We start from the raw sequence: 23,287 nt of genomic DNA on the forward strand, positions 1-23,287 counted from the left end.
GTTGACTCTGGGGTCAGTGAAGGAGAACAAGGTGTTCCACGTGTTGGAGCAGACATTCCCCTGCAGCCCATGGGGAAGTCCATGGTGAGCCAGGCTCCTTCCTGTGGCTCATGGAGATTCACAGTGGAGAAGATATCCACCTGTAGGCCCTGGAGGACCCACATTAGAACAGGAGGATGCCTGAAGGGGACTCTGACCCAATGGAGCAGGTTTTCTGGCAGCACTTGTGACCCTGTGGAGAATCCACACTGGAGCACTCTGTTCCTGAAGGACTGCAGACTGTGGAAGGGACCCATACTGGAGCAGTTCATGAAGGACTGCAGCCTGTTGGGAGGACCCATGTTGAAGAAGTTCCTGGAAGACTGCCTTGCATGGGGGTGACCCCACACTGGAGCAGGGGAGAGTGCAGGGAATCATCCTCCTGAGGAAGAAAGAGTGGCAGAAACAGCATGTATGATGAACTGGCCAGAACCCTTATTCCACACCCCCTGCACTGCTGGGAGGGAGAAGATAGAGAAAACTCAGAGTAAAGTTAAGCCCAGGAAGAAGGCAGGGGAGGGCTTGGGGAGTAGGGAAACGTGTTTTTGAGATCTGACAGTATTTCTCATTATCCGGCTCTGATTTGATAGGTAATAAATTCAGTTGATTTTCCCAAGATGAGTCTGTTTTGCCCATGACGGTCACGGGTGAGTGACCTATACCTGCCCTTATCTCAACTCACAACCCTTTCCATATACTTTCTCTCCTGTGTCCAGCTGAGTAGGGGAGTAATAGAGCAGGTTTGATTAGCACCTGGAGTCCAGCCAGGGTCAACACACTACACCTGTAGTAATAAAATCATGTTAAGAGTAAGGATGTTAGTTGAAAGATAGAGAGGTTTGAGATTTTCTTCAAAGCCAACGAAAGACTTTGGGCATTTGAACTTTTTTATTTATAAGTTGGAACTGCTATGTGTGTGTGTGTATGTGTGCTTTAAATTAATCTGTTAGCTAAAAGTCTTCAACTCTTTTTTTCTGATCTTGTTACTTGGAGATCAAAGTGAGCTCTTGAGTGACACAGAATCATAATTTATGTAGAAATTCTTAATGTTTTGAAAGTGCAAAATGGACTATAAATGTTTTTCTCTCACTTAGCTTTGGATATTAATATTTTATAAAATTTAATTATAATCTAGTATGAAAGACATTTTGACCTCTGTGTGACACTAGTTATTTTCAGCGCAAGTTGCATTGAAATGCAATGAGAATAAGAATGTGGTTTTGAGCAATACCATTATGAAGATAAATGGTTTTGATTATACTGTGTTGTGCTAAAATTTGCAGTATCTAAGATTCTGTTGAGAGCAGTTTCCATCAGATAACTGAAGAAAAATCTGTGAAAGTTTTAAAACCTTTGGAACTGTTACAGAGAAAAAGTGTATATTGAGACTGGACGAAATAATCGTAATTTGGGATAAGAGGTGAATGATAAAAGCGGATGCATTTAATGCAGATCTGTGTACCATACTGAGCATCTGTTTCCATTCCATCTTCTCCACCCAATTTTAACTCTGTTAACAAATTGGAGACATTTTTTGTATCTTCTCTATTCAATATATATCATCTAAGTTCTGGTTAGAAAAAGAAAAACTCTTACTCCTAATCAAATAATCATGAGAAAATTATGACCAATATTATCAATTTTTGTTCCATGTCTCAGCAGAAGACTGGGGGCAAGTATGTCAGGTATGAGTGATTATTAGGCTATTCTATGCAGGAGAAGCAGATTTAATTCACTAGAAGGACTGTGGACAATGTGCTACTTAAAGAGAAGTGATTGTTTGATATTTTTTCCAATTATTTTATTAGTTGCATAAACCAATTTAACCTGCTTTTTAAAATGGCTGTTTTCCTTCAGAAAAAAAAAAAAAGAAAAGAAAGTTTTTCAAAACTTTCCAAAGTTTTCTTTCTTATGTATTTTATTTCTTCAACTTCCCTTTTTTGAATATATTATTTCTTATGTATCTAGTTTTGTCAAGGTAGACAGTTCTAAAAACTGCTTACTAAAATTTTAAATCTGAAGCTTGGAAGAGAATTGTCCCTTGGAAGATTCACAGCTCAGCCCTGTGTTTAGATACTCAGAACATGACATATCTGGGTCACTAGAAGAATGATGACAACTAAAACGAGGATACTCTAATCCTGACATTTCACATCCATTGCAAAGATTTCATGCTATTGGATATTTTTTATTTTAAAATAAAAGAAAATAAAAATGTTCTACCCCAAATCCACAAAATTACATATTTACAATATTGTTAGACTGGGTTGCATACTTGTAAATTATCTGTTTGTTTTTTTTTTTTTTTTTTTTAATAATTTGGTTTGTGGGACACTGCACAAATAAGAAGTTGATTCTCAATCCATTTTGACAAAATCATGCTGTAATGTATTCAGTAATGCATACTGGAAAATAGTAAACTTTATTGTAGTAGGCAAACATGGAACTGTGTGAACATGTACGCTCGTTAGACGGGTTGCTTATTCAAACAGATACTTCTCAGATTTTGTAAAGGAGGTACTATTTTGGATTTTCTGAACTGACATATTATTGATGTGCTGTTATTCAAGTCACTGAGCAAAGGTTGATATGTTGTTCACAAATTTAAGACAGATTTCTGAAACTTACTGAAAAACAAGGTTGTTCTATTCTGATGGTTCAATTGAATCTGATTTTTCTATGTAGTACAAGTACATACGGAGTATTTTTATTAGTCTTTCAAATATAGATCTGGGATGATGGACTTTGAATTGCAGAACAGTAACAAAATTGAAAACATTATTAAGGAAAAAACAGAAAAAAATAAGTTTATTGGAACTGAAAGGTCATCAGTTTTCTTAAGATGATATTTTAAGCAATGAAGATTTTCATGAAACAGGTGAGTTCTTCTGATATTCCACAAATAGAACATGCTGTTCCCAGGAAGTTAAAAAGACCTTTCTCACTGGAAAGGACAGTAAATGACAGGCTTCATCTTTTCATCCAAGAAGAAAATTGCACAGGAAGTTCCAATGAATGGTCACCTAAAATCTCTCTCATGTAGAATTGGAGGGATGGAGTGGATACCACAGGTTATTGTCTTAACCAATGTCTTGAGTTTACCAAAACCTACTGTTTCAGGGTTTGATTAGGTTACATTTGCTTAATAATGAACAGACAACAAGATCATTAGACCATTAGAGAAACACCAAAAATTTGACATTAAACTGCTCCAGTCCTGTGGTCTTACCCAATGGGAATATAACGCATAAAATCTTTGAAATGTAGAATCTCAAAGTCAAAAAAGTAACAAAAGGATAACATTTCACATAGGAGCAAATGATAGCATGAATTAGACACTCAACACTTTATTACAAGCTGACTCTTTCAGTTGTTGCAGAACTTTGACATACTCCAAGCAGATCAATAGCTGTTACAAATAACATAAAAAAATGTCATGGTCTGTAAATAATTTTGTAAGATGATGTTTGAATTCTAACCTTCTTAGAAAAATTTATAATCAAGAGACATTTTTGTCCGAGGTTAGCTAGGAAAATTCTGAATCAGGAACATAATTAAGATAGTTTCATGGCATTTATTCTAGTGCAGACAAGCACAATTAAAATTATCAGAACTGAGTAAAATCCCTCCTACATAGTCTATGGGAAATATCTTTAGAATATTTTTAATTATCCTTAATATGCATTAACTTGATAATAAAACACTTCATGAGTTAATCTCTTTCCAGATACATATTTTTACCTTTCAATCACCTGTGATTTTCTATCAAAGATTTTAGCTTGCTTTATACACATCAAGGTAGTTTTGTGAGGCATATATTATTCCAAGCTTTTTTGTGACTGAAATGAGATACAGAATACAATATCTACATTGTATTGTATTATTTCAGAACTATATCTGAAATAAGATATTTGTGTCTCTGTGTATGCACATTACAAAAAGTCAATTGTGTATTATTTTTAAGCATGTCACAATAGCTATATTTACTAGAAAAAGAGGAAGGACAGTGTTTTTATGTCCAGCACTAGACTGTAACAGCAAACAGTTCCTCACGTTCAACTTTTTTGTATTTTTGTTTTCTTGTGAGCATCTGCCTCTTTTTATTCTTCTCTAAAATACTAAACTGATTCAAGATCTTTGCCATTTTTATATTAAGAACAAAGATTTTACAAAAATGCTGTCTTCACTGATTTTTTTGTTTTCCTTTCACCCTCAGTCTTGATGACAGTTTAAGTCATAGACTTGAAGATAAAGAATTTTAGTCACGAAACAGAAGATTAAAGGTAAATTGGAAGAATCATTCTGATTGTATCTGCGTATGGGATTCTGTGAACATTTTCTCCTAATAAAGGAAGAAAGGCTGATATACAGAACACATTAAATATTAATATTTTGTCTTTCTGCACATACTAGTAGAAGAAACCACACAATAAACAGGTGAAGAAAGTCAAACAGCCTGCCTACGAAACTAAAGCTTACAAGTATTTACTAGCCTGGCTCTGATTCTTTAGTAGGAATTTTTGCAACCTGGTTATGATTCCAGTAGAAAATTGTATTCATTTCTCTGTGAAGAGAAAAAATTTCTGATTACAAAAATAACCCTATCACTTTTGACCTTTTGTTGGGGAAGATGAAACAGGAAAACCTTATAAATATGATTGCCTGACAAAAGATTTTGGGAATATGAAAACTATAAGCGACATCGAAATGAAAGCCACCTTTGAGATACCAAGTCTTAGTTACTGAACAACTGGAAAACAATGGTATGGCCGACTGAATGTAATCCCCTCTTGATTGAACAATACCCTCTGCTTGCAGGCAGGTCCAAGGGTCAGAGCAGACCCTACTAGCTCAGCAGAAGGGGTCCAAAGAGTAGTTTTTAGAAGTTAAGATGTAACACTCTATGGTAATATAAGAACTCTTATAGGCTGTATGTAAATGCTATAGGATTTGTATCTTGTATTAGATTGGTTAGTGACAATTAGAATATTCAGTACAGAAGATGATTTATTGTATTGTAACCAGGACTTCACTCACTCTTACTATTCTCTCTTACTATTCTCTCTTTGCTTACCCGCTTACTCTCTTGCTCTCTTGGGCCTGCTCAGAGCTGCCAGCTGCAGCTCTAAGCAGTGCCCCTGTACCCACGCCCTTCGCAATAAACCGCATGTTCCAAGATCTGACTACAGAGATCTCTCGTCTCCATCCGTCCGTCTACGCCCGGTCCAGACCGAGCACCCCCCTGCACCTACACCTTTCATTTTATGAAAGAAAATACTTTTGTTTTTAATCATCTCTTTTAAAAAAACCTCCCTGTGCCCTGGTCAACTTCTTTGTAAAAATCAGAGTTTAAAATCATTCTCTTCACATTTTGTTCCCTAATCTCATGCAGGATACCACTTCAACTTCTTTAAGAGAAAAGCAACATCAAAATATTTGGCAAGTTTCAGAACTGTATTGCAATATAAAAGATTTATACATGTAAATCAGAAGCACTTCTTAAGGATGGCAGGCATCTATTATCTGTTCCCAGAGGTGCCATTTTATTTTCAGAAGTTTTCAGGCCTCATGAAGCTCTGCACTGAAACATTTCTCTTCAGAAATCAACGGCAGTGCTGATGGTAACTGGTGAGTGATCTCTTGCTGTCCTTATCTCAACCCACAAGCCTTTCATTATATTGTCTCTCTCCTGTCCTGCTGAGGAAGTGTGATAGGACAGCTTTGATGGGCACCTTGCACTCAACCAGGGTCAACCTATCACACCTCAAGGGTCTGCATTGGGACTAATATTATTCAGTATTTTTATTAATGACATAACACTTTGTCAGTAAATCTGCAGATCACACCAAGCTGAGTGGTGCAGTTGTGTCAGTAGAGGGAATGGATGCCATCCAGAGGGACCTGGACAGAATATGGGGCCATGTGAAACTCATGCAATTCAACAGGGCCAAGTGCAATGTCCTGCACTTGAGCTGGAGCAATCCCCAATATCAGTACAGAGTGGAGGATGATTAATCAAGAAGAGACCTGCAGAGAAGGACATGGGTATACTGAAGGATAAAAAATTGAACACGACCCAGTATCATGTGTTTCCAGTGCAGAAAGCCAATCGTCTGCGTACATCAAAACAAGCATGGCGCAGAGGTTGAGGGAAGCAGGATTCTGCTGCTCTACACTACTCTCATTTGATCTGTAGTGCTGCATCCAGCTCTGAGGTACCCAGCACAAGAAAGACATGCACCCAGTAGAGAAGGTCCAGAGGAGGGTCACAGAAATGATTACAGACCTGGAACACCTCTCATCTGAGGAAAGGCTAAGAGAGAGTTGGTTGTTCAATATGGAGAAGAGAAGGCTGTGGCAAGACCTTATTGTGATCTCTCAATACTTAAAGTGGGCTTATAAGAAGGAATAGGAAAGTCTTTTTGCCATGGCTGTAGTAAAAGATCAAGGAGCAATATTTTTAAACTGTAGAGTTAGGCTGGACACAAGAAGGAAATTTTTATGATGAGGTTGGTGAGACACGTGAGTAGGTTGATCAGAGAAATTGTGGATGCCACATCATTGGCAGTGCTCAAAGTCAGGCTGGATGGGGTGAAAACTGTCCTTGCCCATGCCAGGGGGTTGGACTAGATTATCTGGATGAATATCCCTACCAATCCAAACCATTCTATAAACCTGGCCCAGAAAATGGCTGCTTGTATCTATGTTCTTTGAAAAGCAAGAGTTTAGTTCTTAAGACAGTCACAAAAACAACCTTTAAATAGCTGAAACAGTCTTTTTTTTTAAACTATAAAATAAGAAGGAGAGGATGGTTTGCACTGAATACCAGAAATCCTGAAGTTTGAAATATCTGGCTTTTGATAATGGTCCATGTAGCTTTGTTGATGTCTGTGAGCCTTGTAAATTCCTTCAGAGTTTACAGCTAGGCAGCTCTAGCAGGTACAGTACTAAGAGTTTCCCCTAACAATCCTTTAAGCAAAATGTCCATATATAACTGAAAAGTGTGCTGATGATTTTTGGTGATGGGTTTGAAACAGTATTATCTAAAATATTAACACAAACAGAATAGTTCTAAATAAAGCTTGTGACAATGATTAGGGCCAAATACAACTAGATGTTTTCCCAGAATGGAATTTTGATGCAAATGAAAGCACAGTCAAGGCTTTACTGGGTGATGTTAAAAGGGCATATAAAGGTAAGCATTATTTTTTATTATTATTATTTTTAATTCTATATATTTTGCATATTTTAAAAAATAGTTGTTTTATCTATTGTTTTCTATTGCTCATTAAGTCATTACATTGTTATTCACAAAGCACTGCGATAATCAAAGGCTAATCATAGTGGAATTTTTAACTCTAATTGTAATTAGTAAGGAATAAAAGAATATGCTTCGTTAAGGTGAACCTTTAAAGAGGGAACTGATCATTGTGCAAAACATCAATTGTAGTTTAGATCTAATTATATTCAAAACTAAACCTTGGGATTTTCACATTAATAGAACTACAAATGACAAATTAAAATTACAGTCTTGTGAAAATATGTTCTCTTTATAATTTTACACTCTCATTTACAGTATTTTTCTGAGTAGAAAGGAATGTAGTCCACAGATTGGAACCACCATTTAATACAGATATATAATAAATAAGCAAATATATGTAAATAGACAAATTATGTATATTTTAAGAAATGTGGAAATAATTTTAAAATGCAAAATACTCTAATGTCTACTTTTATAAAGAAGTCAAAGTCAAGATTTTTTTAATTTACTAGAACATCCAACCTTTTCAGTAATAAAATACTACATTCTCCAAACATCTGTCTCCCTCTCTTGTTATTCCTACTAAGGCCCTTATCCTGAAAGGATGAGTTTAGTAAATTAGTTTCCATAGTCAAAAAGGCTGTGAATGAGTTTTGTTGTTGTTGTTGCTATTCCTATCATTATTGTTGTTGTGGGTATTATTATTATTATTATTATCTTCTTCATCATCATCATAGAATCATGGATTCATTAAGATTATAAATTAAAAGATCTTGAAGATCATCAAGTCTGTCTGTTGACTCAGCACTCCCATGTTCACCACGTGCCACATCCACACACTTTTTAAACACTTCCAGAGATGGTGATTCCACAACTTCTCTGGGCAGCTTGTTCCAATATCTGAATGCCCTTCCAGTGAAGAAAGTTTTCCTAATATCCAATCTAACCCTCCCCTCGCACAGCCTGAAGCCATTTCCTTTTGTCCAGTCACTTGTTACCTGATAGAAGAGATTGACTTCCACCTCACTATACCCTCTTTTCAGGCAGTTGTAGAGAGTGATAAGGTCACATTTGAGCCTCCTTTTCTCCAGACTAAATAAACCCAGCTCCCTCAGCTGCTAAAAAAAAACCCCTGTAAACTGTAAATTAAGTAAACTTTAGTAGTCCTCAGGAAGAATTTCCTAAATTGAGGAGCAGGGGAGAAAAAGTTGAAGATAAGTCGTTGTCAGCCAGCAGCTGAACTGGCTCTACACATTTTGGTTAAACCAATCAACATTTTATTTCTATATACCAATGCTTCAGGTCTATGTTTTTTTCCCTTTGTTGTGGTGTTTTCACATGCTGAGAGTTGCATCAGGACTACTACTTCAAGGTCTGCCTGTGTCTGCAATATTGTCTGTTTCAGTAGCCAGCAACCTTGGGGCAAATGGGAAACTGGACTGTATTCTTTTATCCCTCATAAAAAATTAAGTATATCCATAGAAATTTAGTGGCAGCTTAGTCCCACTGATGAGCCTCCTAATATCACTGTGTTTTGTTGAGATAAGCAGAAGCTTTTCAGTATTGCAGCTGTGGTGAACTTTGAGACAGGTGTCTTCTCTGGAAGGTCCCAGAGTCCTGTATGCTGAATGTGTGCCATCCCTTAGTGTACTTTGACATTCTTTGGCTACAAGGCACAATTTTAGGGAAGAAAGGCCAGGATAAGTATTAGTAAGTGCCTTGATCCAGACAGGACCTTGATTTAATTGTTGTCTCCCAGCATGACAGGGAGGAATTCATCATAAGAATGATACCTTTTGGAGGTTTACCATGGCACTGTCTGTCTGCCATTGCAGTTATTGAAAATCTGATCAATAAAAAGAAGGATGCCTTCAACACAATTCAGTTCACCAGGTGTAGGAGCATCTACTTTGAAGTAAGCTGGAATCTCTCCCTGGGCTCAATTGACTGTTTTGACTACATTGTCATTAAACAGAATGAGACTTCAGCCTTTTGCCTCAGTATTTGTAGACTGGACAGCAACTTACTGTAATCTGAGTTACAGTTTTTTTATTGTGCCTGTAAAATGTACCAGATCTGAAGGTGTGTCCTCCTTCCTATCCACGACTGCCTCATCCCTCGATGAGGCATGACTGCCTCATCTTCAGTCTAAGTTGTTTTTGCTGTCTCCTTGAATTTAACTTCATAATACTAACTTCTTTCCTGAAATACTCTATATGTTGAGTTTCTACTTAAGAAATTATTGTCATGATTTGGTCAGGAACATGCAAAAATGTTTTGTGTATGGAGCACAGCATGTAGGATAAATATTTCCTGAAGTGGTCACTGATGTCTGCTATAAGCTAGAGCAATGAAACTTATAGGTAAGTCTGTAGAATTTAAATATATGCTCTCCATTCCATAGAGCTCTTTCTCATACGTATTAAGCAATAATGGCTTTGTATTGTTTTTTTCCATGAGAAGGGTAGCATTTTTTAATCAAATTCTGCTGTATATTCTATTTTGGAATACTTAATATCCTTTCTCACAGCTCACCAAACAATAAAGACTATCCCTCTTATAACTCATTTTCTGAGGCCTTAGATGTGCAATGGAGTTACAGCAGTTTAAAAATTTATCGTGCATCCACAGAGCTGCAGTTACTTAACTGTGTCTCTTTCTTACTGCAGAAAGCCCATAGAAAACCAAGCTGGTTAAAGCATTTTACTGTGACTGAAGTACTTAATTTTGTCCTATGTTTGGCATGAGCTGTGTTCACATATGCTGTCACTATGGTTATGTTCACATGTGGTAACGCCTCAAGTATCAGTAACAGAATCAGGAGTCTGAGCTGTAATAATATTCAGTTTCCAGTAGATATAGCAAAAGTGTACCAGAAAATGGAATTGAGACCTAGTCTTCCAGCTGGTCACAATCCACCCTGCAGTCCTTTCTTGTGATCCCAGTCTCACCATAGATCAACTGATGCGGCTTTTTAATTTTTTCAATTAATTATAGAATTAATTTTAATTATAATAATTATTAATAATATTAGTAGTAGTAGTATTACTATTATTACTATCATTACTATTATTATTGTTATTAATTTTCTCCAGAGCAGATTAGGTTGCATGGCAGAGAAGGATCTGGGGTGTGCTCCAGTAAGTTCCATTTTCCAAGATTGTGGGTACACTGCATAACGCCATAACTGATGATGTGAACTCCACCTACCACGGAATCATAGAATCATATAGTATTTTAGGTCAGAAGAGACTTTTAAGGGCAATTTACTACCATGCTTCCAATACATATCTAGGTGAGTAATATTATTTGGAAAATTCTGTTTCAATTCATAATCATGAATGCACTTTTAAAGATTTGTAGACTGAGTATCTCAAAGAACTGAATTTATTTTTCCCCTGCCTTTCCTGGTAGGGTGTATGAGCTGATTTGCCTAAAGTCAGAAACTAAATCTATTGTTGATGAATCTCAATGTGGTCCCCTGTGTACTAGAACACTTTGTGTGTTTCACTGGACTGACTTTTCCCTCATTATCAGCAGAATATACACACCTGTATGGATAACAAATCATAGTCGCTAGGTTACAAAATCCTCAGAAATAATTCTGAAGACATATAAAATATAGTTGTGGGAAAATCAGATAAAGCAGATTCCATAGTTCAAGTGTTTATGTAAATGAGACAAACCAAGGAAAGGTAATAGCATTTGTTAGATCAGCTGTTACAACTGTGTAAAACAGAAAAGCTTGATGAAAGCACCCTGCTGAAAGACATGCCAACTTTTAGTATACTTATAAGATGGAGAAATAAATTTTCTTAACTCCCCAAATATCTTACTACAATGCTTTCTTTAACATGGGTCCAGTTACAAGCATTGAAAGCATGAGCTAAATACCTTTTTCAAAAAACTGTACCAGGCAAGCACTTAGCTCCTTTCACTGTCAGAGCAACGCCCTCTATTGTTCAAAGTACTCTGTCAATCACATCTTGTTGCCCAGACTCCTTAGGGGAAATTAATTTCACTTACCTTTAGATATCTGCAACTATCTATTTATCCTGTATGAAGATCTTCTCCATGGACATTAGGGACATTTAAGCACTTCCAGGAAGTCTGATTTTACTTGGTTTTAGCAGTCACTTGAGGACAAAATGACTCATGGTCTAAAAATTCCTTTTTTTTTTCCCCTCCCTCATTTCAGTTTTTTTACAGGGAATTTAGATGATTGGTATGAATATTTAGCTGCAGACATCTAGTGGGAGGTGGGATGAAATACCCATTCTTACACAGTAAACTTAAGGTATCAGCAATAATGATTGATAACTGTAAGAAAATGGCACCCAAAACCTGAGTTATCCCCTGAGTATTTTGGCTGGTTAGTTTCTATTTGTCTTCATGTTAATAAGACAGTTTTGCTAACTGGATGCACAACACACATTTAGAGATGCAGATCCACTCATTACTTGCTGTAACACCTTTCAGCCAGAGATCTTCCTATCTTATCTTGCATTTACTCATGCAGACAAGATTGGGTAGGCAGGCAAAATGTGGACAGAATCTTATCTGACAGTATAGTGACATCTGTCACTGGTTCCTTTGGCTATATTTATACTTGTAGGTTAAAGCTAGAAGCCATGATGGATGCTGGATTTAAACTGATTAATCTAAAATTATTCAGAATTTTCTTTGGCCAATTAGAAATTCCCAAAACAGTTCTAGGCCGGGGATAACTCCTGATAAATATTTTCTGTATGTTTCCTATTGACTTAGGAGGCTAAGAATTTACATGGAAGCCCTCTGTGTCAGCTGGCCTTAGCATACCACATTTTTTTTTTAATTTGCTGGCAAAGTCAGATTTGCTAGAAAGAAGTGTTTGTTAGAGGTAGCAAGGTAATAAAAATATTCTGGAAGTGCATGATAAAGAGTAGGATATTTCACCTTCTCTTTGATCTGTGTACTATTAGTATGATGACACATTAAAATTTTTACATGTTTACCCAGATTTCTACAGATCTACATCACCCTGTCCCTAGATATCATTGTTGCACCAGCTTGAGGTTTAGCAGCTGGCATTCAGCTTGCAGTGCTGATTTTTGAATAACATGCTAAAATACTAAGAATTCTATTGTTTTCCTGCATTTAATATGTGCCAAACTGCATGTATTACATCTTACCATAGGCAAATGCTGCATAGCACAAAAGTAATTGAATGATAACTCCTAAAAAGGATTAATCAGACAGAGATTAAAATAACTTCTCACTTTTCCTAAATAATAAATGGGCTTTATGCTGTATTGCTTTTTCCTTCAATGGCAAAAGGAAGGAACTGGAAAATATAACTGTAAGAGAGGAAAACTGTTATGCAGTTCATGTCTTCATAGCCTCCTGGAGGAGATCAGATGCAGTGGATAAATTATGCCCTTTTGAATCCAGTATATTTGGGGATCATCTGTGGCTCTGTAAGAGAAACACTAAAATGTGCTTGTTATTAGTTAGTTTAGGCCATTAGACTGGCCACAGAATTAGGAGCTAGAGAGTCTTTAACTCTCTGATCTTCTACAAAATCCTTAATAACCCTCCGCTGACGTCAATAGAATTTAGTCTTTGGTGTTTACTGTCTCATCTATAAGAGAAGGATCATACTTATCAACCTCACAGGGATCATGTAGGATTAATTATTTAATAGTTAGACAGTCATGTAAAAGGAAAAGTATTCTATTGCCTTCATAAATACTGAAATATGACACTGTCATCTTGCAGTATCTAGTTGAAGGTGAAAAGAGACAGTGTCTGTTGTGTCAGCAGTAACACACATGAAAAACTGCAGCATTTTGTTTTTGCTGAAGAAAAACTAGGTTTCCACAGCAGTAGCTTAGCTTCACTTCTAAGCAAATTTTCTATCCTATGTGCAGTTTGAGTAAGCTGGCCAAGGGAAAAAGACTGAAGAACGCTAAACAGAAGTTAGGGAAAAAATATAGGTCATACAAAAGAAAAAAAATTGAGATTCACACATTTGTTCTCAGAGACATTTTTGTGCTACATAGTAAAGCAAGGATATGTTGGTTGGTTGGATCATGGTATAATTTTTCTCTTCTTCTGAATATTGAAAAAAATCCACAAATAAAGCTAGTCCATTAATAATTTTTTTATACTGAAATCTTTTTGTAATGAAATCTTTCATGAACTGGACAGATGCCATAATGCACAAAATAGGTATTTAAGTTCAAAAACTTTACATTTCACTATAGGTCGAAATATATTTTTACCATTCCTCTTCAACCAGTTAGGTATTCACCACTTTTGAAAAGTAGCTAGGGAAGAAACTGGTAATTTCTGGGACATTTAATTGCTGGACAGCAGAAGAAATCTGATCAAAGGGGTATTAGTGAAGGTACAAGCACACTTATGGTATAGCAACGGGGCTTTCCAGCACAGAGAAGAAGGCCAAGATTTTTGTCATTTTAAAAATGATGAAATAGTAAAGTCTTGGACTAAGAATGAAGTGTAGCCTCCCTACAGGTGACAAGCAAGGCATATGGCATTATTCTCTGTATGTAACGTGCTTTGTCCACTAGCCATTAGCATGGTGTAATTCTCCCCGCTTGAGTGAATAATCGACAGCCAGTAATTGCCTTCCACATAGGTTCATTTTGCTTTACTTTGGTAATGAGAACGATTTATTCATATTTTCTAATATCAAAATGCTCAAAGATCAACAAGGAATTACAATCCTGACCCTGAATCTTCTAATACGTATTGATAAATTTACATATTTGAGTAGCTGCATTGACTTCATTATGCCTATTCACATGAGTAATGCAAAATAGAGATGCTTGCAGATCAACCCTAAGGCAGCATTTTCTGCATTATGCATTTCACTTCACTGAGTAACTAAAGGCGTAGTGCAAGTCAATAGTCCCACAGCTGTATGCAAACAGAAAAAGAGCATTATTACTCTTGTTTTTTACTTTCCTTTCAAAGCTATATGAATATATTTTCAAAGTAGTAGTTGACAGAACTGTTTCACGCAGTTTTGTGCTGTTTTACATATTTATCCAGTACCAAATTCATTACCATCTCACCCTATACCCATAAATTACATATTGCTCTGATCAGATTTGCACTAAGCTGCATAAACAGTTTAAAACTACAAAAAGATACAGTATCACTAATACTAGTAATTTCTTACCAGTAGTGTGCTGCTGCACTGTTTCATGAGGCAATAGTGTAGTTCTGATCTTGGAATAAAGTGTTCATTTTTCATCCTCATAGTTTGGGAACAGAATCATAACCTCATAAAATAGCAGAATACTGCTATTATCACTCGATTATTACACCAGACATCCTAGTGTACCTGTTTATTGTAGATTTATTAGAGTTCTGTAGCTATTAGCCTTCCAGCATCAAAAAAGTGTCCACACTCACTATAACAGTGCTTCCAAAACTTGATATTTTTAATTTGTTTCATACCAGGGAGAAATCAGCTTTTAAACACAAAGATGTCTACGCATACAACACAGATGAGAAATCTACTGGAAGCAATATAAGGGTCATTCACTTAAGAGTTGGACTTGATGATCCTTGTGGGTCTATTCCAACTTAGAATATTCTGTGATTCTCAAAATCTTATGCAATTATACTATCCATAATCATTTCACCTGCACTGTCTAGTGGCATGTGGTATTAAAGCCGCATGGCTCCAACTGAATTTAATGGAAATCAGATGGCTAAAACCATTTGAAATGGAGACTGAGAAAAATCTATAAAATACAGAACATTATGATAATCCCATTACAAACTCACTCACCACTTCTACCCTTCTCATAAAGATGATTGTCATGACAATTCACAGTCCTGTCCATTCTCTAGTGATTTACTCCTGAGCAAACAGTGCATTAATCAGAACCTAATAAAATTACATTCAGTTTGCATTCACATTGCACAGGTATAAAAGGCTACTCAAAATGCCATGCTACACAGAATTAGGGTAGTGGCTTTTAAAAGGTATATAAAGACGGAAAAAGATAATTCACCAACAGTGTGAACAATATTACAGAGACTAAATCTAATGTTAAAGGGGTAAGTCTTTTATCTTGACTTTCATTCATACAATTGTATTGTCAATTTTTTATAAAAAATAGTGTAAGATATGCAGGGAAAATGGCATTCTAAAGATGTCTTTGACATCTGAGAGCTCAAGCTTTGGGAAGGGCCTTTTATAGTCTTATTGTACAGGTTTGAAATATACAGTTTTGAAAGCCTCTGTACAGTGAAAATGCTCCCTTCTTTGGTACTTCTAGATATGCCAGTACTAGCCAAGATGAAGACACAGTTATATATCAGTGGACCACAGGTGTTTAAAGGTGAGTACAAATTCCCTAAATGTTTTACTTACAATTTTCTCTGCCAGATTTTCTTTGTCTCCAGATTTGTTCTTAAGTTTCAATGCTTCTGACATCATCTGTTTCACCACTAACCTGAATCTAACTGATTATAATAATGTTTATTCCCAAAAGAAGGGTTCTTAATGAGAATCAAAATTTTTCCACATTTTTTACTTAGACTGATATAAGGGGACACTCTTTTTTTTCATAAATTTACATGTCCTCACTTGCAGAAGAAATCACCAGTGTTTGGAGAATCTGGAGAAAAGCTCACAGACCTAAGCTCAAGTAAGATTTGAAGCTATGGTTAAGCAATGTCCACCTTTTTTTATATTCTTTATGTTGGATTTCATGGCCTTCCATTGCGTTTACTCTTGCTAATGAAAAAAAAAAAAAAAGGAAGCTGTTTCTTCTGGTTTCTTTCTTTGTATTTTGAACTTTGAGATCGATACTTTGGATTTTCTTCAGGACTGCAAATAATCATAAGATTATAAAACAAATTCTACTCATTGAGTCATTTTTCAAATTTATTGCACTTCAAAGCAAGCCAGTAAATCTAGATTAAAGTTTTATATGCACGAACCAACACGAGAGTCTCAAAGAAGCTGATATTTAGATAGCAATATGAAGGGTGGATAATATTGACTAGTAAGGTATTTGTACCACTTCATATATATCAGTTTTCAATTCTGATTCAAGTATTTTCTTGTTACTGCATTGTGGATAACATCAAGGTCTTGTGGGGGTTTTTAAAGGATTAATTTCAAGAATTCCTGTGAGTAATTCAGAATACTTGAACATGTCTATAAAGAACTTAAATCTTTTCTTTTATACTGTTTACATTTGGTATGTAAGTTACGAAAAATACTTAAAGTCCACTGAATAGATTTTAAGAGGCAAATGCTAGTAAAGTCTGAAGAGCTGGTAAATTGGCTTTGTAAGGTTGTTCAATACTTTAAGATTTCTGGATAAAAGGTTATATCTTGCAATCACTATTGTCTGACTTATCATAAATCCATGTTAGAAATGTTTCAGTTATTTTAAGAGAAGTCCTAAAAGAGTAGAAATCTTTAGGGAAAAGAAAAGTTGTGTTGGGTTTTATTAGAGTTTCCATTTTAACAAATATATGTCTGCATTTTATAACGAGTTATTTCTTGTCCAATGTTATGCTGCTTACATATTTTTCACCTTCCCAAATTCATCAGCAAGTTTATTTTTTAGAAAGAAAAGAGGATTATAATTCTGCTTAAAATGACTCATCGTAAACTAGCTGATGGAAATAAAAAGTACAAATACAGAATGTTTTTTGTATCAACTGAGAAATGTCTCATAGAATTGAATTTGCTGCATGAATTCCCTTTAGATAACTGGAGTCCTTGCATAAATCTTCTGAAATTGAGTAGTTTTAGTGTCTACTTATATACCTAGTAAAATATACATAGGTTGTGGTTGTGTAGGTCACTGTGGGCAATCACTGCATGAAAATCAGGCTCACCAGTGAGCAGAAAAAGAGTTTTGGGAGCCAAATACTGGGGAGGCCATAAGCCTGGGTTGGGTACTAGAGAGATTAACATGTTTGAGAGTTCACTGCTGGAGAGACCAAGGCAGGAGTGGTGGGTTAACCTTGACTGGATAACAGACTCACCCAGCCACTCTCTCACTCTCACCTCAGAAAGATGGAGGGGAAAAATAAGCCAGAAAATTCCATGGGTCCAGACACTCTTCAATTACTGTCTTGAGCTAAACAAACTCAATTTGGGGAAGATTAATTTCATATACTTCAAGAAAAACAGAGCAGGATAGCAAGAAGCAAGGACAAAACTAAAAGTACCTTCCCCCTACTGCCCACTTTCCCCCCAAGTCACTCTTCACTTTTCACTCCTTCACTCTTAAATTTTCTATCTCCTCCCTCCCTCCTTGTCAAATGGCTCAGGGGAATAGGTTATGGGAGTTGAGATCAGTCAATAACTTCAACTCTGCTACACTTTCTTCCTCATGCTGTTTTCCTACTCCAGTGTGGAATCCCTCCCAGGGGACAGAGACCTTCATGATCTTTATTTGTTGGCCAAATTTACTAATTTTTTTCTTTTTGAAGCAGTGCATGGATGGCTTTATCTAGCTGTAAATACATTGACTAACATAAAATTGTTGTTCCAGACAACACTGTGAATTTTGTCATCAATAACAGCATCATATTCATAAATATTTAAGACTGAAACCCTGGATATGCACTTCCCAAAGCAACAACAAAAACCAGAAACAAACCCCACTGTTTATGGCATGCTGAAGAAATCAGATTCTTAGAAATTTAAACAAGCTTATAGCATAGTCTTTAGCAAGGACCCCAAAACTGCAGTATTATATCGTTAGAACATTAAGTGGATTTCAATTATACTAATACCTACTTGTAGAGAACAAAACAATATAGTGAGATACACTATTTTGGATGTGATATAACTTTCATTTTTGAATTAGGGAAGTAGTACACTAAAAATATAGGCAATTTCTCCCCTATTAAAGAAAGTCTCAAGTTGCTGTATTTTATTTTATAGTCTTGGCTGCAATGACTCTTCCTACACTTATTACTCTTGTTTAATTTTTCTTGACATTTCTTCAAATCATGGCATGGAAAGATACTGGTAGTGGTGCCTTTCTTGTACTTCTAGATATTAAGGTGCAGTATGAACTTATGTGTGATTTTTTCATTTACAATTAAATTCATCCTGGATGTTCTTCAAGCCATAAACTTCAGATGATTTGAAACAGAATTATATTTTTTACCTTTGTGCATTAGTAGCCTTCATTCATGTTCTACTTTACTCTAGCTAAGTTTCACTGGCAATCTAGTCCTTGGCTTCTCTGGCTATTAGTTCCACCCTACAGGTACTAGGACAGCTTGTAAACAGAGATAAGTTTTGAAAATATCATCTTTTTGTATAGCTTGGGATTTAGCAAAGAGGGCATCAGCCACGGAAGTGATTCTCTTGCAAAGAGGTGCTTACAGCTTCCTCTATGACCTGACAGAACCAATCAATTGGCTAGTCTGAATATTGGCAACTTTTTAAGCCACTTAAGAAGCTTGACATGCCTCTGTGATCCACATTTAAGAACGAACAAACCCTGGGAAAGCTCTCAAGCCTTCTGGCTTTCTGACAGGTAACAGGGGAGGCCTGCAGGCGGCCCAGCGGGGCCGGGCTGGGCCTTGCGTGGCATGGCCCTGTTCCATCCCCGGCCCCCTGCCCCCAGCCCTGCTCCGTGCAGGCAGCCCCTGGTGCAGCCAAAACTCATCTGAGGCCACTGCCCCACTGCCCGGCAAAGATCATGTCACCAACATCGATAAACAAATTCCAGCTGCAAGGCCTGGGTGAGATGAACCCTTTTAGTGCTGTAAGTTTCCTCCAGAACAGATGATGCCTGCAGACATCAATCCTCTCCAGAGTCGGAGGAAGAGGAAAGGTGGAGGCAAGTGAAGAAAACACCATAGAGACACCAAAGTCAGTAAAAAAGGAAGAGCTGAAACCCTCAGGGAGGAGAAAGAGGAGATGCTTCAAGCCTAGAAGCTGAAATTCAGTTGTAAAGCTATGGTGATGGACTATGATACATCAGAGTACCATTGTAATTTCATGAAAGCATGGAGGGGGTAGAGCGTTCAAATTGCAATTGTGAGCAAAAGTACCTGTGCTGAAATAAGCAAATGACAGTAGCTGTAATTTCATGAGGACCCTTTCTCCCAGGGAAGGAGAAGACCTCTGTTCCTAGAGGTGAAAGTGATGAGGACCCTTGCTCCCAGGGAGAAGGAGGGCCTCTACTCCTAGAGATGAAGATGCTCCCAGAGATAGGTGAAGAGAACCTTTGCTTCTGAACATCTCATCCTTAAAATGGTACCCCAGTAGCTCAAGATTGGACCCTTGAAAGCAGTTGTGGAAAAGCTGTAAGACGAGGGCAGGGACTTTCACGTGTGAGCAGAGAACCAACCCGGGCAGCTCTCTCGCTGTGACATTGAAACCATGAGAACTTATGGAGATGTCTCCATAGCCTGAGGAAGAGAGACTCCTCTCCCTAAGTGAACTGAAATAGGTTACTATAGAAGTGGTAAACTGACTGGAAATATCAAGGGTTGTCTTTTTACACTGTCAGGGGGAGAAGGGAGAAAGATGAGGGGAGGAGAAGTGTTCTGAAGGTTTAGTCTGATTTTTTTCTTTCTTTTAGGTCTGTTAATAAACTTCTTTATATTCTTTTAAGTTTTTTGCCTGCTTTGCTTTCTTCTAATTCTTATCTCACAGAAATAAAATAAGTAAGTAATAGATATTTTGAACCAAACAACTACTGAAAATTAATACAGAAATCTGTGGTAAGAACTGATTCTCATTTACTTTTAATTTTATGATGTTTTTATATTTTCAGTAACAATGAAATAAAGCAATATTGTCTTTGGATTGTTTTGTTGACTTGATCCACAATCTGTTGGGTAATTCCTATACCACTGTTATCTCTTTTGCTCTGCATTACAAAAAAAAAAAAAAAAAAGGACAGGAACAGCAGATTTATACTATTCATTTTCATCTTCTTACTTTTCATCTTCTTGTCCTATCTTTGGTTCATACAGTGCCTAAGAAGTTAAAACCAGAAATTAATAAACTGGTGTTTGTATCAGGTATATATATACTATTTTCCTGTTGTGAAATAAGAAAGATGTTAAGACTTGACAGCCACTATTTAACATAAAAAAAAAAAAGGACTATTCAGTTGGGAAAACATCCCACTCTATGTTAAATTTGTACATGCTGATATCCAATGTCACCCACAGTAATATTTCCTAAGTGTTTGTCATCCATGCAGATGTAAGTTAGTGTGCTCCTTTTAAAGATTAACTTCTGGCACAGGTCATGTACAGCTGATCCTACTGTTTAACATCTGTCTTACTATGTATTACTTACTATGTATTTTAGTATGCACATGCAGTAAGGTGTATTTGTGCTGGTGGAAGATTCTTTTACAAATGCTAAGATGCAAAAGTATCTTTTTATTTTTTATTATTTAATCCTCATATTAATTGTATTGCCTTACCCTTTGAGGGAATCATGTAGTAAGACAGAGTTTTTGATTTCTTTTTGATACAGATTTTCACATGGAGAGTTATTTTGGGCTATTTTATTGTAATAGGTTTTACATAGCTATTTTTTAAATTAAGTAAAACTCACACAAAGTTTCTAAATAACATGATGTTGAAAGTAAATAGACATACCTTATGCTGTGAATCAAAAGCTAGGATGTCAATTTCATGCATGACAAGTAGATTAAAAATTTTTATATAATCCTCAAAGGATAATGGAATTTTTTTGATCTTGGAAGGTTTTTTTTCAGCCTATGTCTAAATATCACTTCATCAGTTTTCTATCTACTGTGATTTTCTTGGATAAGCTTGCACAGATTTTCTTTTACTTTGGGTGCCTTTGACATTGATTTTTTTTTTTTTTTACCAAGTCACAAATCTGTATGAAAACTATACTCAAACGTAGGGCTGTTAATATATATTTTTCTAATACTTTCTTTTATGTAAAATTTACCTATTTTCTTCCCTTATTTTGTAAAAATAGTTAGTCAAACTTTTGAAGAAAACTGTGATTCATTATTAATTTCTAGAAATTTTGACCTGGAAGTCTCAACTTCTTGAATTTTTTTAATTCTTTCTTTGTGTCAAGAGGAAAAGAATAAGATAATGAAAGTTGTTTGCTTATAAAGGGTCTGGTTGTCATTGTGTTACTTTATAAAAAGGTTCCTGTAAATTTATATTTACATCAAGAAAAACTAGGGTGGGAGAATTTCAGAACTTCATTGTTGTAGATTTTTCTCTCTTCAGACTTTTCAGATGTGATTCAAATCCGAAGTAACACATTTAAGTACTGTGTTCATTTCAGAAATACAGATGATATGACCTTGGTGTGACCACCAAGGTCCCTTAATATAATTCTAATGTTGAACAATTATATGTCACATGCTGCTCTATATCTGCCCCATGCATTTCTATGTTTTCTTGCTTTTAATTCCATCAGACTATGTCAAAAGTTTGGTGAGGGCTCAAATTATAAGGTACTTATTTAAAAAAAAAAAAAAAAAAAAAGGCAGGAGGAGCATCTACTGGTAATTCAGTAGCTCTCTACCTTCAGAAGTCAGTTAGATGCAATAGACCAGGAGTCTCCATGGATGCCTAAAAGCTGCTGAGCATGTGCTGTACCAATTATAGACAGAAAAAAAGTAGCTCAACAGGCTTCTTGTTTTCTGTTGACTTGAGTAAAAATTAGACACTTATTTTGGTTTAAATTAGTTTTTTCCCAGAGTTGAAAACATAAAATTCAAGGCAAATACTGTCTAAAATATGTGGAATGTTTCTCTCCTTGTATGTTTTTAGTTTTGTATCTCTTTTGCCCATTTCTGTTACCGAGACAGGGATTTTGCCTTTTTAAGAGTCTTGCTGAACAACAGCTCTGGAATAAAATAAGAAAGTACTCATAAATTCAATATAGAGTTCAAGAAGAGAAATTTTGTTTTTCACACAAGTGAAGGGGGGGGTCTGCAGAAAGATGAAGCCAGCTTCTTTCAGTGCTGCCCAATGATAAGACCAGAGGCAATGAGTTCAAAGTGAAAAAAGAGAGGTTCTCTCTGAACACCAGGAAACACTTTTTTTCCCTGTGAAGGTGACCAAGCACTGTCACAGCTTGCCTATGTGCCAATTTTTAAAATATCAATTATTTGATATTTTATACTGAATAGATACTGAAAGAGTGCTTAAAGATGATCCTGGAAAACTGGCTTTAAGTGACCCTGCTTGAGCAGGTGCATTGGACCACATTTTCATCAGAGGTTGTCATGGTTTAAGCTGAGCTAGCAGCTCAGCCCCACACAAACACTCTCTTGCTCCCTCACAGTGGGATGGGGAGAGAATCTGAAGAGTAAAAGTGACAAACCCATCGGTCAAGATGAGGACAGTTTAATAGGGAAAGCGAAAGCCACACTTGCTTTCAACTATGTGAAATAACCCAAGGAATTAATTCATGCCTTCCCATGGGTAGGCAGGTGTTTAATCATCCCCAGGAAAGCACGGCTTCATCATGCATAACAGTGACTTGGGAAGACCAACACCCTAAATCTGAACTGTCCCCCTTCTTCTTCTTTCCCAGATTTTTTTTTTTGTGCTAAAAACCAACATACAGGTCCTTTGCAATCTTAATCATTCCATAGTTCTTTTGTTAAAAGCCTACATTATTTTCCAAAAATTCTAATATAAAGTGCAGAATCATGCTTCAATACTTTAGTTATCCTCTGCCTATGACAGCCAAAATAAATTTTTTTCATCAGCAAATGAAAACTTTTAGTTTTAGTAAAGAGATGCAGTTATTTTAATTCCAGCAAGTAAACCTGTTGAGATAGTTCTCTAGAGACAATTAAGATGACGTTTAAGAGAAGGCAGAGAGAGCTCTTTAAAAAGAAAAAAAAAATATTTTGATTTTATTATGTTATGATTTCTTACAAGGCAAGACTGACATGTCTTTTCACTGATCAAGCTGTATCTGAATAAACTGAATGCAGTAGACATTTAATTCCATGT

The sequence above is a fragment of the Coloeus monedula genome (genome assembly GCF_965178545.1).
Source record: "Coloeus monedula genome assembly, chromosome: 2".
NCBI classification, from domain to species: Eukaryota; Metazoa; Chordata; class Aves; order Passeriformes; family Corvidae; genus Coloeus; species Coloeus monedula.